Genomic DNA, 18,225 nt, shown 5'->3' with positions numbered 1-18,225 from the left:
GTCAGCCAGAAGGCAGCAGTTCAAAAAGGTAATGGGCAGGGTGAGTGGGGTCCAGAGTGATTTTTCCAGCCTTTTTCCTCACTCTGGAAGTGTATAGTTCTTGAAGGGAGGGCAGGGGGCAACCAATAATCCTCTCAACAGTCCGAATTGTCCTTTGTAGTCTACTGATGTCTGATTTCATAGCTGAACCAAACCAGACAGTTATAGAAGTGCAGAGGACAGACTCAGTGACTGCTGAGTAGAACTGTATCAGCAGCGGCTGTGGCAGGTTGAACTTCCTCAACTGGTGAAGGAAGTAAAACCTCTGCTGGGCCTTTTTCGCAATGGAGTCAATGTGGGTCTCCCACTACAGGTCCTGTGACATGGTAGTGCCCAGGAACCTGAATGACTCCACTGCTGCCACAGTGCTGTTTAGAATGGTGAGGGGGGACAGTGTTGGGGGGTTCCTCCTAAAGTCCACAATCAAATGCTGTCGATTCATTAGTTTCATGACAATTACCCCTCCTATTGTTTTTGGGTCATTTTTTACCCAGGAGAGGTATATACATTTTTTTCAATTACTAGGGAAAGTGACCCAATTAAGCCCACCCAAATCTAAGTTTAACATGTTTTGTTATATAAATGTTAACAGCCCTCCAATAAACTGAGCATTAAATCAAAGATTAATCTCTTATCTAAACACTCATGTTACGTTTTGTCATAAACTGACAACATTAAGTTACTTAATTTAACTGGAAACGTGAAAGTCTGGAGTGGTCTTTTAAGGAACATGTGTACCATTTAAGCCCACGTGTTCTTAATAAGCCCACTATGCTTTTAAAAATGTAAATGCTTTGCATTTTACTACATAAACACCACAATTTTGATTTAGATATTGAGATTTAGACCTCAAACATAATAACCAGTAAATGAAATATTTAATTTCTGAATCTGACAGTCTTTTTAATTATTTTCTTTGTCTATTCATTTTCTCCCTGCAATGAAAATAGATTCATTATGTAGAGTTGACAATTAATTCAGTTTAATATGAGGTTCAATGGGTTATTTGCTCAGTGGGCTTATTTGGAACAATAGGGATCAGTGGAAAATAAACCTCAATAATTTAAAGTAGAGTCAAGTTAAACAAAAAAATTCATGAATAAAAAACACCATATTTTACAATGTAAAGTATGTTTGTTATTGTTGTTTAAACAAAAAGTTGTTTTTTTTTTTCAAAAAGCTGTGAGCAAACAGGCTTTTCAAAGGCACTGTTCCTAGCATAAATGAAAACAAAGTTATATTTCTGGTTTATTATTACAGACAGAGCACTAAATCTTGTTTGAGCTCAAGAAGCTTCTTTTACTGCATCTATCTTTGTGAGCATCACTCAGGCAGAGTCCTGCACTAGCTCCAGAACTCATCAAATCCATCTTTTCAAATACAAATAATTGCTGTTAAATACAAGGAAAATAAATAATATCAAGTATCATTTGATTTATTAATCTCTTAATTTTTTTATTTTTATTTTTTATCATCCCTTTCCTGGTTTGTTCATCTGACTCCAGAACAATTTTTTTTTTTTTTGAGGTCATCAAAAACAGTGACGTTTTGGAGCAACTTCCAAAATGGCCACTGAACAGTGGCAGCATAAGTTCCCCAAATAACTCAAGAACTAAACATTTGATTGGCTCCAAATGAAAAGTAAATGGATACCAACAAATGTGTACATTTCCTCAGCAACAGCAATTTTTTCTTATGCTTTTTCAGATTTCAAAATAAAACAGTAAGTGGGCGTATATGGTGCGTGGGCTTAATTGGGTCCTTTCCCCTACATAATTGTCAGTATGGACACCAGACTTAGTGACTTTGTCAAGACTACCAAAATACACAACACTTATATACATATATATATATATATATATATATATATATATATATATATATATATATATATATATATATATATAATTGTTAAAGAGATATAGACATTTAAAACAAATTTTTACATTGATTGTTTTTGCTGGTCAAATTTGACCTGGGCATCAACTGTGGCTTTATACATAATGTAGATTTTTTTTTTTTTTTGTACATCTATTAATTAGATTTTTTCTAATAAACATTTCACTTAAATTCAGCCCCTTTCCTATACTCTCTCACACAAATATTTTGTCTTTCATTGGGACTGCATCTTGTTTACAAACATGGACGCACACATACACACACACCCACACAGTAATACACAGACACACACATACCTTTACAAAACAGACATAAAAGATGTAACAAACAAACTAAATCAAATAACAAACTGTGTAAAGTTGGTGTGGCTAGAGATAATTAAGTACACAGTCTAAATAGGCCTTGAAAGAGAGTAGTCCAAATTTTTACTTTGCAGACATCTGATGATGAACCAGTTTGCAGCATACTCAAGCAATACCATTCGGCAGTTCATGCAAGTAAACAGAATATATTTTGTTTAAAAACATACACCGATCAGCCACAACATTAAAACCACCTGCCAAATACTGTGTAGGTCCCCCTTGTGCTGCCAAAACACGCCAACCTGCATCTCAGAATAGCATTCTGAGATGCTATTCTTCTCACCACAATTGTACAGAGCAGTTATCTGATTTACCATAGACTTTGTCAGTTCGAACCAGTCTGGCCATTCTCTGTTGACATCTCTCTCATCAACAAGGCAAACCATCCGCAGAACTGCCCCTCACTGGATGTTTTTTGTTTCTGTCACCATTCTGAGTAAATTCTAGAGACTGTTGTGCGTGAAAATCCCAGGAGATCAGCAGTTACAGAAATACTCAAACCAGCCCATCTGGCATCAACAATCATGCCATGGTCCAAATCATTGAGATCAAAATTTTTTCCCCCATTCTGATGGTTGATGTGAACATTAACTGAAGCTCCTGACCCGTATCTGCATGATTTTATGCACTACTGCCACACGATTGGCTGATTAGATAATCGCATGGATGATTGTTGGAGCCAGATGGGCAAGTTTGAGTATTTCTGTAACTGCTGATCTCCTGGGACTTTGAGGTCAACAGAGAATGGCCAGACTGGTTCGAACTGACAAAGTCTACGGAAACTCAGATAACCGCTCTGTACAATTGTGGTGAGAAGAATAGCATCTTAGAATGCTATTCTGAGATGCGGGTTGGCGCTGTTTTGGCAGCACGAAGGGGACCAATACAATATTAGGCAGGTCGTTTTAATTTTGTGGCTGATCAGTGTAGTAAAGAAGTCTTAATGTTGTATACTTAAGTTGTACAGTTGTTTTGATGTTGTTTAAAAAAATAATATGTTGGTTTCATAAATTCTGAACAAGTTGTATTGAGCACTAATGAGTAATAGGAAATTAATTCAAAGTATTAGTAACTCTCACATTGATGATCAGATATTCATGTACTGTAATTTTATATTTGTCTGTTAAGATGCCAAAAATAAAAATATTTTTACATGTATGAACAGTTAAGGAGTTATTAATGACTTACAATAGGGTTTTTAGATGGAAACCATCAGGTTATCAATAATCTATAAGCTTAAATTCCACCAGGTCAAAATTTACCAGCTAATGCAAAAGGTGTATGCAGATTCTTAAAGCAATAGGAGGGTTCAGCATGTTTTTCTTCCAAATTATTATTTTCATAACAATTTAGTATCTCTTTATTACAGTGAGAATTAGATATTTATTTAGTTTACATTAATGAGAATTTGGGGGAAAATGTGTTTTTAATTGTAATGAAAAAAAGGTCACAAAAAATTGCAATGGTCCCAAAATTAGTCTGCATTTTCTTTATGCGAGACATTATTTAAACATTTATTTTTTATTATTTAAATTTTGGGGTGAAATATGACCTTCACATTTCTTTGTGAGATTCACCCACAAAGTTTTCAGTGGCTGCACGAGTTACACGAGAGTAAGTTAATCAATTAGATGTGGAATGTAGCTGTCATGTGACTTAAACATAGTCACTGGACAGTCAGGTGCATGGTTACGCTTCATATAATTCGCATCAAACCTCCTGCAGCATGTTCAGCATTCAGTTCAATAGAAACTAATAGGAAACACATGGAGGCAAATACTATCAGCCCACAATGCCACAACTGTACTAAAGAGTGCACATAATGCAGGACTTCATCCAGATGATGTGAGGACAGTCGGGAGAAAGTAAGAGAGAGAGAGAAAGAGAGAGAGAGAGAGAGTGAGAGAGTGTGTGTGTGTGTGTGTGTGTGTGTGTGTGTGTCAGCCTATGACTAAGGCGTTGTTTTAAAGGAGTTTTTATCTCGTGGTTGCAAGTCTCAGTCAAAGACATGTGGAGCTCAAAACAAATGTGGTCTTTGCTGCTGCTAATGGTCTTAAGCACTAAATAAGTAAAATAAGTGATGCGTTTAGGACTAATCTTTTCCTTAATAGATGTACAACTATATGAGCAAAATTGTACATTGAATTCTCATTTACTTTTACTGATTTTCTCCTTTAGTACCCACAAAACCTATGAATACATACATTTAAATGTATATAGCAAGCCTAATATCAATATGTATAAACCGTGGATGTTTCCACTTTTTTTTGTGTCTGTCCTTGTTTTTTTTGTTGTTTTTTTGCAGTCTTCTTTGCTTGTGTTCATTGAAACGTGTACATCAAAATAGGAAGTGAAACAAACACTGACTGGCCTACTTGCTCATGGGTTGCTAAAATGGTAGTACAGCCATACAAAACGTTTTACTGGCCAATCAGATAGTGCCAGTGTCAGAAATTAACTTTTACAATAAAGGGCAATATTTGCCCCCTGAATTCGATTTCAAGGGGAATCTGATTTGATTTCATCAGGGGAATTCTTTTAATTTTCTTTTATGTCAATTTATATTTCTTCTGTCAACTCAAGACTGAGAATGTACTACATCTTACCCTAAGAATTAAATCAACTCGACATCAGCAACATTTTATGCCATCATATTTATGGCTAGGACTACAATAGAATATTATGAACTACACTGATCAGCCACAACATTAAAAACACCTGCCTAATATTGTGTAGGTCCCCCTCGTGCTGCCAAAACAGTGCCAACCCGCATCTCAGAATAGCATTCTGAGATGCTATTCTTCTCACCACAATTGTACAGGGCGGTTATCTGAGTGACCATAGACTTTTGTCAGTTTGAACCAGTCTGGCCATTCTCTGTTGACCTCTCTCATCAACAGGCAGGTGGTTTTAATGTTGTGGCTGATCGGTGTATATCAGCACTCCAGACTAAAAAAATTACAATGGATCCATTTGCTCCAAAAAGGAAACATTTAGGAGCCAAATGGCTATTTTTAGTTGCCAAATCACTAGGGGTGAGTAAAAATATAATTAAGGGTAAATAAATGTTTTCCAAATAATCTCAAAAGTTCTCTCTTCCTATTATGCTCAAAGTTAATCAATAAAATTTTTGTAACATTCTGTAAAGTTTTAGAACAGCATTTATTAATTGATTTTAAGAAAACTTTATTTTATTTTGGGGGCATTTTTGCCCTGAGCCCCTCTTTATTTCTGACCCTGGTTAACGCTTTCCTCATGACTATTAAAGAATCTTCCCCTGCCATCCTACGTTTTGGACATTCGCAGACCCAACACAGCAACACTGGCTCAAACAATGGCATAAGTTTAGGGCGGGACTATCTGTTTTTTTGTTTGTTTGTTTTTTGACTAATGGTAGATGGGGGAGTGAATTGGAAACCTGTTTGAAAACAGGCTCATACATTTATAACCTCCCCTTAATTTTATTTAAAAAAATTATTAACCTCTTTTTAATTGCATGTTGATGTGATCAGGTAGAGCAAAATCAGCATATGTAACAACCCTGAATTAGAAAACATTAGCCCTATTACTAGATTTCAATATCGGCCTAAAAGGATGAATAATAATAAATAAACAGTGGCCAAAACCAATATGATCAGCTATATAATGTGCAACTATAGTGGTCAGTTGGAATTTTCCCCACCTTGTTTCTCATATTCCTGTTCTAAAGGTACTAAAACCCTATCGTCCTCATCTCTATAGCCGTAATACTCCGCATCTATGTCTTTCATCAGCTCAGCTTGTGTTTTTCTGGGGGGTGGTATGGCTGCAATGAAAAAAATCAAGAGCTGAAATTCAAGTAGATACACTATATTGCCAAAAGTATTCGCTCATCTGCCTTTAGACGCATATGAACTTAAGTGACATCCCATTCTTAATCCATAGGGTTTAATATGATGTCGGCCCACCCTTTGCAGCTATAACAGCTTCAACTCTTCTGGGAAGGCTTTCCACAAGGTTTAGGAGTGCGTTTTGGGGAATTTTTGACCATTCTTCCAGAAGCGCATTTGTGAGGTCAGACACTGATGTTGGACGAGAAGGCCTGGCTCGCAGTCTTCGCTCTAATTCATCCCAAAGGTGCTCTATCGGGTTGAAGTCAGGACTCTGTGCAGGCCAGTCAAGTTCTTCCACACCAAACTCGTTCATCCATGTCTTTATGGACCTTGCTTTGTGCACTGGTGCGCAGTCATGTTGGAACAGGAAGGGGCCATCCCCAAACTGTTCCCACAAAGTCGGGAGCATGGAATTGTCCAAATTCTCTTGGTATGCTGAAGCATTCAGAGTTCCTTTCGCTGGAACTAAGGGGCCAAGCCCAGCTCCTGAAAAACAACCCCACACCATAATCCCCTCTCCCCCAAACTTCACAGTTGGCACAATGCAGTCAGACAAGTACCGTTCTCCTGGCAACCACCAAACCCAGACTCGTCCATCAGATTGCCAGATGGAGAAGCGTGATTCGTCACTCCAGAGGACGCGTCTCCACTACTCTAGAGTCCAGTGGCGGCGTGCTTTACACCACTGCATCCGACGCTTTGCATTGCACTTGGTGATGTATGGCTTGGATGCAGCTGCTCGGCCATGGAAACCCATTCCATGAAGCTCTCTACGCACTGTTCTTGAGCTAATCTGAAGGCCACATGAACTTTGGAGGTCTGTAGCGATGGACTCTGCAGAACGTTGGCGACCTCTGCGCACTATGCGCCTCAGCATCTGCTGACCCCGCTCTGTCATTTTACGTGGCCTACCACTTCGTGGCTGAGTTGCTGTCATTCCCAATCGCTTCCACTTTGTTATAATACCACTGACAGTTGACTGTGGAATATTTAGTAGCGAGGAAATTTCACGACTGGACTTGTTGCACAGGTGGCATCCTATCACAGTACCACGCTGGAATTCACTGAGCTCCTGAGAGCTGCCCATTCTTTCACAAATGTTTGTAGAAGCAGTCTGCATGCCTAGGTGCTTCATTTTATACACCTGTGGCCATGGAAGTGATTGGAACACCTGAATTCAATTATTTGGATGGGTGAGCGAATACTTTTGGCAATATAGTGTATGTACCGGCACACACTCACATTAAAGCTGTGTTCGAAATCGCCCCTATCCACTATATAGTGCACTATTTTGGGTGTCGGCCATTTTGTAGTAGTGTCCGAATTCGTTCCCTATATCTCGTTCCCTACATTTGTTCACGTATTCTTACCCACAATGCAATCTGATTTCGAGTGTACAGTCGATGTACACTCACTGACGCTATCTTGCCCATAATCCAACGCAGGGGGACTGACGTGCAGGGAGACAGAGCATGAGCGGGTGAGAAAGAGAGATAGAGGGAGCACGAGAGACGCCAGTTTACAGCTTCATTTCATACCTGAATTGTTTTATTTCACACTGGCTGTAGTGTTTTACTTTTTGCCATATCAAAACTTAATATGATACAATATAACGATCCAAAATCATACAGATAAATTGAACAATTTATTATTTATATAGATTAAATATTTGATGTTTTGTTTTTATTTTGCTATTACAATGCTAAGCGATTTCTTCACTAATTCACTGAGGTGATATTATTGTTACTCAGAAGACTGCGCACAGTGGAAATTATTCAAATATTCGTTTATCACACGAAATCATCTAATAATCAATGGATGTTGTTGTGAATAACTATAGTACTGTATTACAGTCATCTCTCTCTGCGCTCAGAAATGCTGCCAAGTTTGAATGGGAGAGTGTCAAGATGGTAAAATAATAAAAATAAATACAATAATGTACACTTGTACAAATGTTTTTATTCTTGTTGGCAGTTTTTAGCAGTATAAATATTTTAACCATTATGGAAATAACAGGTTAAACATGACAAACAGAATTAAGATTAATTGTATATACCAATTTAAAAGAATAAAAAGTTATTATTAATAAATTATTATTGTTATTATAATCCTACATGTAAGATAAAAGTTCATATGTGACAAAGTTGTTTCTGCGTCATCTCCAGTGCTCTCTCCAACGCTCCGTGTATACATCAGCATCCGAATTCACTCACTAATTTCATTCACTCCTTGCCTAATATAGGGCACTCACAGACATCCACTATAGGAAATAGTGAATGAGTGAACAAGTGAGCCATTTCGGACACAGCTCAAGTCTCATTCACTACTAATTGTGTTCTGAAGTGTGAAGAAAATATTCTCACACAAATTTTCCACCAGATTTGTTCAAACCTTTGTTTTAATATTGATGAATCCACATTATTCTAAATGAGGTACTACCCAGAGTTAGTGATTTGTGTGCAAGTGGTTTGAGTTGGTTTTAAATTGTATCCTTCCTAAATGTGGGGGGGGAAAAATGTAAATGTGAAATTATTGATGAATTACAATTTCTGAGTGAAAACGTTCGCTTGCACTCAAAAATGCATGTGTAAGCATCGTTGGTGAATGAGACCTGTTATGCTAGCCAAACAGGATGGTAAATACTACTTTTATTATACAGCTTTGAATCTAAAATATCAATTAAAAAAATCTGAGTTTTGTGGGTAATATGCTGCAAAAGAAATTCCACAAGGTCCATACAGATAAATCAGCAGCACTGCAAAAATGACAATTGAAATAAAAGATCAAATTAAGCCTCTTTGCTACAACATATTACAAAATAAACTCAGAGTAAAGAATGGCATATAAACCACCAATCCAGCAAATCAGATACTATTTCACTGAACTTACGCTCTTTTTCAAACAACTCTCTGACTCCAAGTAAGTCTTTTGCTGCACCAAAATACTTGTATCCTCTGTTTCCTGGTACCTCTTTACCCTCATGGTCCAGCATCTTTGGCCCCACTCGCTGTTAAATGTAAAAAAAATAAAAATAAAACCATTTTCACAAGTATAAAACACTGCTAAAATGTAAAGAGATATAGTATGACAATACTGTAACATTCATCGATTGATACTCTAAAATACAACAGACTTTAAAAGGAAGAGTTAGATTACAGACTCCATGAAATGAGGCTTTCTTTCTTGTGTTGTTCAGTGTAAATTTTCATTTGTATTTTTTTAGTTATCATTTTTGTCTTTTGACAAAAATTTATTTTTAAGTTAGTCAATGTTTCATCATGTTATATTCATTAATTTTAGACAATTTGACTCTGACTATAATGGCATATAATTTTGTTCAACAAAAATAACATTTTATTTGACAATAGGGCAGGACAATATATAGGATATTGACAAAATAATCGCAATACACCCTTATTGAGTGCACCTTTAAATAAAGGATTTCAGCTGTCTCCAATAACTCTTTCATGATTTGCAATGGACAAAAAACGTATAAACTTGAAACATACTTATACAAACTTATTTTCTTACCCTATAGTCAGGCCCTCCAAGTTCCTTAATCTGGACTTCCCAGTGTCCCTTTCTCTCGAAGCAGCTTGTTGATTTCATCATTCAAATCATGGATCTTAAATTCACCAAAACCAGCTAAAGAAAGATATTCAAGAGTTCGGTGGTTAAATGACTCATGAGGTCTGTACATCTTAATTTCTTAAAATTAATTTAAGGGGGGCCTGGGTAGCTCAGCGAGTACTGACACTGACTACCACCCCTGGAGTCGCAAGCTCGAATCCAGGGCATGCTGAGTGACTCCAGCCAGGTCTCCTAAGCAACCAAATTGGCCCAGTTGCTAAGAAGAGTAGAGTCACATGGGGTAACCTCCTGTGTGGTTCTCGCTCTCGGTGGGGCGCTTGGTGAGTTGTGCGTGGATGCCGCGGAGATTGGCGTGGGCCTCCACACACGCACCGTCCCTGCGGTAACGCGCTCAACATGCCACATAATAAGATGCTTGGACTGACAGTTTCAGACGTGGAGGCAACTGAGATTCGTCCTCCGCCACCCGGACTGAGGCGAGTCACTACGCCACCACAAGGACTTAGAGCGCATTGGGAATTGGGCATTCCAAATTGGGGAGAATTTTTTTTTAATTATATTTATTTTATTTAAAATCAATTTTCTTGACACATTCTCACTGTTTTGAATCTGAGCTACCTTCTTTGAAATCTCACTGATGATCTGAAAGAGTAAGAAAAATATTGATTAAACCAAAAATTAAATCTACATGGCTGAGTTAACATGTATTTATTACGTACATATCGTTCAATCTATAAAGAAAGTTAACAGTGCATATGTGCATAGCATCTTGCCAATATATTTTAGAAGAACAACTACAAAAAGTCCTCAGAATTAACAATTTTCTTACCTGTATTCTCCACTTCTCAGCTTTGGGTAACTCATTACACTCAGAAGCAAAAAATGGTCTTTTTTCCTGTGAAATTATCATACGACCATGTCAACAGATATTGCATTGATATGGACAATTTCAGAATGTCAGTATTAACCTTGTACACTGCACTGCATGGACCTCACCTTAAACTTTCCCTCCTCAAGCTGGGCTTGATGCAACCTGGCCAAGGCCGTCCTGTAGACATTTTAATGATTGTTCTTATTTCTGCAGGACGGCCTTGGCCAGGTTGCATCAAGCCCAGCTTGAGGAGGGAAAGTTTAAGGTGAGGTCCATGCAGTGCAGTGTACAAGGTTAATACTGACATTCTGAAATTGTCTTTTTCAGACAATAATTAATTGAAAACAAATAATAAGTCAGTGGTTCTCAACCTTTTTTTGATGAACCCCCCCTACTCCATTCCCTTACCCCAGTTTTCTACAACTATTTGTCTTCAGTGTTTGAGTATTGTAAATAATCACAGACATGTCTGTTGAGTAGGCTAAATCAGTAATAGGTAAAAATAAGTAAATAAATAATAAAAAAAGTCTTCAACCTTTGTGAAGCCAGGGACCCCCTGAGCAGGGACACTTTTGTTAAACACATTTATTAAAAAAACAGAAAAAAAAACAAAAAAAGACCTTATTCACACTAGCACCATCTTTGCCAAAAAAAAAGTGCCAAAAAATTTTGTGAGAGTATGGGAAAGAGGCTAAATATAAGTGAAGTGTTTATCAGAAAAGAAATCTAATTCATAGATGTACAAAACAAAATCTATATAAATATCATGTGTGAAGCCTTAGTTGATGCCTGGCTCAAAGCTGACCCACTAACGCAACAGATGTAACAATTTGTTTTAAATGGTTATATCTCTTAAACAATTTTATTATCAAATCTGAAGAAGACAAAATACTATGTGTATTTTGATAGTCTTGAGGAAGTCTGGTTGATGACCTGAACGCAATAGGAGGTTAATCTAAATTACAAAATCAAGGGAAATATTTTTGTCATTACCGTGCAGGCCTAAAATCAATCAACAGAGTTTAACAATGAAAGATGACACTTACATGGCCTTTTCTGCATTTTGAGCCTAACAAAAACAATAACAATTTAATAAAATAAAAAACAAAACATAAAACCATTTAAAATTGTTAAGTTCTGACATATTCTCTCCATAATTTATTACAGACACTGGCGGACAAAAGTTTTGAATAATGTGCTGTTTCGGAAGGAAATTGGTACTTTAATTCACCAAAGTGGCATTCAACTGATCACAAAGTATAGTCAGGACATTACTGATGTAACAACACCATCACTATTTGAAAAAAGTCATTTTTGATAAAATCTAGACAGGCCCCATTTCCAGCAGCCATTACTCCAACACCTTATCCTTGAGTAATCATGCCAAATTGCTAATTTGGTACTAAAAGAATCACTTGCCATTATATCAAACACAGTTGAAAGCTATTTGGTTCATTAAATGAAGCTTAACATTGTCTTTGTGTTTGTTTTTGAGTTGCCACATTATGCAATAGACTGGCATGTCTTAAGGTCAATATTATGGCAAAAATGGCAAAAAGAAACAGCTTTCTCTAGAAACTCGTCACTCAATCACTGTTTTGAGGAATAAAGGCTATACAATGCTTGAAATTGCCAAAAAACTGAAGATTTCATACAAAGGTGTACACTACAGTCTTCAAAGACAATGGACAACTGGCTCTAACAAGAACAGAAAGAGATGCGGAAGGCAAGATGTACAACTAAACAAGAGGATAAGTACATCAGAGTCTCTAGTTTGAGAAACAGACGCCTCACATGTCTTCAGCTGACAGCTTCATTGAATTCTACCCGCTCAACACCAGTTTCATGAACAGTAAAGACTCACGGGTGCAGGCCTTGTGAGAAGAATTGCAAGGAAAAGCCACTTTTTAAATAGAAAACAAAAAGAAAAGGTTAGAGTGGGCAAAGAAACACAGATATTGGACGATAGATAATTGGAAAAGAATGTTTTGGATCTTAACCCCATTGAGCTTTTGTGGGATCAGCTAGACTGTAAGGTGTGTGAGAAGTGCCCGACAAGATAGCCAAATCTATGGCAAGTGCTACAGGAAGCGTGGGGTGAAATGTTGCCTGAGTATCTGGACAAACTGACAGCTAGAATGCCAAAGATCTGCAAAGCTGTCATTGCCGCACATGGAGGATTTTTTGATGAGAAATCTTTGAAGTTCTGAAATTTTTTTTCAAATTGTAATAGTACTTTTTCACATTATTAATGTCCTGACTATGCATTGTGATCAGTTGAACGCCACTATGGTGAATAAAAGTACCAATTTCTTTCCATAAGAGCAAAATCTGTACATTATTCCAAACTTTTGGTCGTCAGTGTGTATAAATATCCAACTCTGTGTCAGATATAGTCGCACTGAGCCGCACGAGCACAGTACAACACTTTAAACTCTACAAGCATGACCATCTTTCTGATCCGCGTAACACTGTTAAAATCAATGTAAGTCTCTGTTATAAAATCTTGTTTAACTCATGTGTCATTGATAAAGTTACTAAGCACTAGAGTTGCGATTCTTATTATAAAACGTTTATATACATTAATTTAGAAAGCGCTGGAATTACTCTACTTAAACCCTAATACTACTAACCCTAATTCACTTCTAAACTACCACGGGTATGATAATTAAAAGCCCACAGTTTATAGAGTATACCATGCTTGTAGTTCAGCAGGTGAACCCTGCGTGAGCACAACGGTGAGCGCGCACGACTCATGAATAAAACGTGTGAGTAGAGGCAACTTCCGGCGCGTCCAACCGGACCCCTGGCTGGAACAAACAAAACAAATGAGAACAGAGCAGACCGAACAAACGTTTGCTATCGAGGAATATATATAGTCGAACTCATTTCTTTCATCATACTTGTCATGCTAACTAGTAAGATCAACCTTTTTGAAAGAAGCCTTGATATAATGAGCTAATTAAAGGCAATAACGCGAAATAATCTGTTTTTCTAATGGTGTTCTTATGCCATCTAGTGGTAAAGTGTGGCATTACACTTCAACAACATAAAAAGATTTGGACACATCGGCCATATAAAATGCCATTCAATTTCATAACAATATAACAAAACAAGTGTCGTTTATTTAAAGGAAAGATAGCACAAGCATCTTCAAAATTAAGACAAAATGTATTGGGCCACTCTAAAATGTAGGAACGTTGTTGCATCACATAACAAAATATCAAACCAAGTAGAAAGATGGAACACTTTTTGTGTTCGTACTATCTTAAATTATGAAACATCAGATATAGAACTGTTCAAATAAAGACAACACGTATTTAGACACTTTTTGGCTGTCAAATATTAGTGTACCTATGTCCACAATTCCCAGTTTACTGTATGTAATTCAGTTCTTAAGTTATGTAGTGTCATCAAACACTGTAACATGGGTATGTTTTGAGAGCTTGTCGAAGAATTATCAAAAGAGCCATCCATTTTGTTTGCCAAATATCTTGGTTGAAAGTAGTACCATTTGGTTGTTGATTGGTCTTTTACCCAACCCCTACGTTGTCCAATTCTTTTTTTTAACCATGAAGCTGTACAGCACCAACATGTAGACTATAATGATACTATATTATGATACTATCTCTTCAACTTTGATATTATTGGTAGCTCCTGCAAGTTTACAGTCTTCACCTCGATGCAAATATACATTTAAAATCTTCAATCTTTCTCTTCCAGGAAAATGGACAAAAATATGACTCATCTTGTATGGGAATATGCAATTTTTTGTCCAATCAAATGCTCTCTAGAATGAGAATGGTCCTCCCCTAAAACCACCTGTATCTATAATAGTAAGGGGCAAAACATGGTTTATGACTGTGACATAAACTAAAGACTGCTTGCTATTAAAAAAAAAAGGCAACACAATCTCATAAGAATTCGTAAGAAATTGTACGACTTCGTTTGTACGTACATGTACGACCTATGCACTAACCAATCACATACGCTTCCCTCATCTCCTTCAAATTTCCCATATTTCCCTTTCTTTCATCATGCACCAAGCATATTTATCTATTACAATCATGGTCACAGTTTCAAATTTAGGGTTAGGTTAAAGGAATATTCTGGGTTCAATACAAGTCGACAGCATTTGTGGCATAATGTTGATTACCACAATAATGAATTTCAACTCGTTCCTCCTTTTCTTTAAAAAAAAAAGCACAAATACAGGTTACAGTGAGGCACTTACAATGGAAGTGAATTGGGACAATGAAAGGGAATGTTTATATCGTCATGTTAACAAAGTTGTAAAATTGGCTATAACTTTACCCAGAAAAGGTTAGTAAGTGATTTTTTATAACATTAAAATCATGTTTATACAAATATCCTTTATGTCTTGTGGCTATACTTTTGAAACAGTGAGTATTTTAACATTCAAAATTGGCCCCCACTCACTTTCATTGTAAGTGCCTCACTGTAACCTCGATTTCTGCTTTTTTTTTAAGAAAAGGAGGAACGTGTCAAAATTAGTTTTTGTGGTAATCATTATTATGCCAAAAATGCTGCTGACTGGGCTTAGCTTGTATTGAACCGGGAAAATTCCTTTAAGGTTTGGGGTTTGGTTAGGGGTTAAAATGACAAAATATATCATTCAACACAACAGGGTTTTTTTCTTTAATATTATGGTTAGTTTCAGGGTCTGGGTTAGGTGACACACTCTATGTTAGGCTTACCTTTGCCACTACACGCATTTATTAAACAATGAACAAACAAAACATCAGAGTCTACAATGACATATAGAAAGCGTATGTGATGGGTTGGTGTATAAATCATGTTTTCTTAAAAATTCTCATGAGATCGGGTTGAAAAAAGGGATGGGCACAAAGGCAACTGCAAGTCATTTAATTTGGTCTTCAAGTACAGGTTCAAGTACTTAGGTGCAGGGCATTTGTGGAATATTTAGGTGTAGGGCATCTGTGCAAATGTATGGTATATAGTATGGTATAGGGCTTTGTGCAATATCTGATGTCTAAATGCATGTTAATTGTAGTTTACTTGTATGTGTGCTGCTATGCTGGCTTTGTTCTCTCGAATGCCCAAGACAAATTTCTCCTAAGGGAGACAATAAAGGCTAATCTAATCTAAGGTTTTCTCATCATGCAGGAGACTCCACTTATATCACTGTTGTATAGAAAATGATAGAAGATATTTATCAACTCTAACATAAGCTTGCTTGGCATTCCGTGATGGTGCAATGAATCTTATTAATCCTTTGCCGAAGTTTTGAATCGCTCTGATGGTCAGTTCATGGAGCAATTAACTCTCCAGAATAGGCTGACATCAGCGCTGAAAAAACTGACAAGCCGAATTCCAGTTACATTGAAGCTATGCTTAGTTCCAAAAGGCCCGTTCTTATTGATCTATGGTAACACGACTTTCTATATGTAAGTTACATCAAAGTTTACAATAAGTTTTTAGCAAGCAAACCTCAGAGCTACTTGTATATTGCTTTTTGATACTTAACATTTGTATTCTTGTGGACATAACTTTTCCAAGTAAAACTTGCTGTCTGAAGTTTTGTCATTGAATAATTTATAGATTAAATTAATCCTTTGGCAAGTTACAGATCATCAGATAACTTGCAGGCAAGCTGTTGCATTAAGTTATAAATTTACTCTCCTCAATCTTTGACTTTGTTTGTTTGTTTCTTAAAGCCATGCCAGCTTTGATGATTATTTTCATGCTTCTTTGGCAGCATTATCTGCTTGTACATCACCACACAGTGGCCAGGTACCCAGCAGAAGATGATGTTAAAATTTTGAGCTTCAAGGGATGAAATTTTGATTAAAATCTTCACAATTGTTGGGTGATCAGTTAGCTGATTTTGATTGAGAAATAATTAAAATATCCTGTTGTTGTGCAGTCTCAATGAACTTCAGTGCCTACAGTAGAGCACTGGCCTCTGCAGTGAAAACTGAGCTTTGGTCAGAAATACGTACATCCTGACAGTTGATTTGTTGCAAAAGCCGCAGACACATGATTTTCAGATTTAGATCCATCTGTATAAAGTGGAATATGTAATGAAAACATTTGTCTAATATCCAGAAGTTGTTGGTGATAATCATTTGGATGAGTTTTTGACTTTTTGTTTCTTGTTAAATCCAGAAGGATTTTTGGTTTTCTGAGGTCCCACTGAGAAATTTTGCAAAAGTGAGTCTGTTCCAAAATGTTTAAATCCACTTTTAAATTCTCCAGATGAGGTTTAACGTGTAGACCAAGTGGGCGAATGTCATTTTTTTTCTTCCATACATTAAATTGAGATGAAAGCACTGCTGGATAGGCCGGATTTTCTTTATTTGTGTTAAGCTTGATTGTGTATTGTTAAGCCAGCTTCAGGCGTCTGTTTTCCAAAGAAAGCTCATTAGCCTCTTCATATAGACTTTGGATCAGTGATGTTCCGAAACCCTCCAAAGCCAATCGTATAGTACCTTGGTGGTGTATAGTATAGAAGCCCGTCTATTTGTTAGGTTTAAAGGTATTTAAAAGCTGTAAAAATTTTAAAAGAGAGGGTACAATCTGATGATATTTGTGTCTCCTGAAGACAAATGACAAGAGGATTGATAACTGCAGCTAAACTCAGCATAATTAGCCCTGAGGCCACGACAGTTCCACTGGATGGTACAACTCTCCATTATCAGGTAGGTAAAATAGGGATGGTTGCCCAATTTTTGCCTTTAGGAGATGGACTTCCACTATGGTGTCCACTCTCTCTCATTTCAACATCTTTAATATGTTTTGTCTTTGAAGTTTAATCTTGGGATACTTCTGATTGTGAGGAGCTATTTTTTTTTTTTGTATTTCTTTTTGAAATTTGATTTGCAGTTTTTGAACTCTGGTTAAATTGGATATAATTTACAAGAGGCTCAATCTGAGTTCCTGCATTCTTGGTCCTTGGGAGAAGTTTATTATTGTTAATTGTTTGGGGTTTGTCTTTATGCATCCAGGTTAGATCTGTCTGGCAATCCACTGTTCTCATAGGTTTTTTGACAACAGAGGCAAATGCTTTATTCAGTGTATAAGAAGGGACAGAAGTCACCATTTTTTGTGCCTTGGGGTAAATGATCTTCTTAGTACATCTGATCCTCTGTATTTCCTTCTCCTTGACCCACATGGGACATTCTTTTGATGCAACTGAATGACCTCTACAATTACAGCACTTGGATGGTTTTTGACAACTCTCCTTATCAAGGTCTTCCTCACCACAGTTGCAGCAGGTGTGTTTGTTTTTACAGCCATTAGATTAGATGTCCATACTTCTGACAGTTAAAACATCACAATAGGTTGGGTACAAATAAGTCCACTGGAATGCTTAGATATCCAATTAAAACTCTTTCTGGGGGTAGAGGTTTGTTAAAAACAATTATGTATGTACCAGTCTTTATCATTCGGTCTTCTCACTTGATTATTATCCTTTTCACGTTTATTAAACCTTGAGTCTGGTTATTTCTTCTTCGTCTACATCATCCAACTCTCTAGTGCAAATCACTCCTTTGCTGTAATTCAGTGTTGAATGAGGAGATGCCTTTATCTGAACCCCAGCTAACAG

The 18,225-nt window shown here is 36.9% G+C and overlaps 1 pseudogene; it reads right to left on the bottom strand.

The window, feature by feature from the left end:
* Window positions 1–1,981: 1,981 nt before the first annotated feature.
* On the bottom strand, window positions 1,982–15,370 carry LOC127428017 (pre-mRNA-splicing factor ISY1 homolog; annotated as a pseudogene).
* Window positions 15,371–18,225: the final 2,855 nt, after the last annotated feature.

This window comes from Myxocyprinus asiaticus, chromosome 37 (assembly GCF_019703515.2).
Source record: "Myxocyprinus asiaticus isolate MX2 ecotype Aquarium Trade chromosome 37, UBuf_Myxa_2, whole genome shotgun sequence".
NCBI lineage: Eukaryota > Metazoa > Chordata > Actinopteri > Cypriniformes > Catostomidae > Myxocyprinus > Myxocyprinus asiaticus.
The sequence above is the reverse complement of the archived record's forward strand: the minus strand, read 5'-3'. Positions and strand labels throughout refer to the sequence as shown.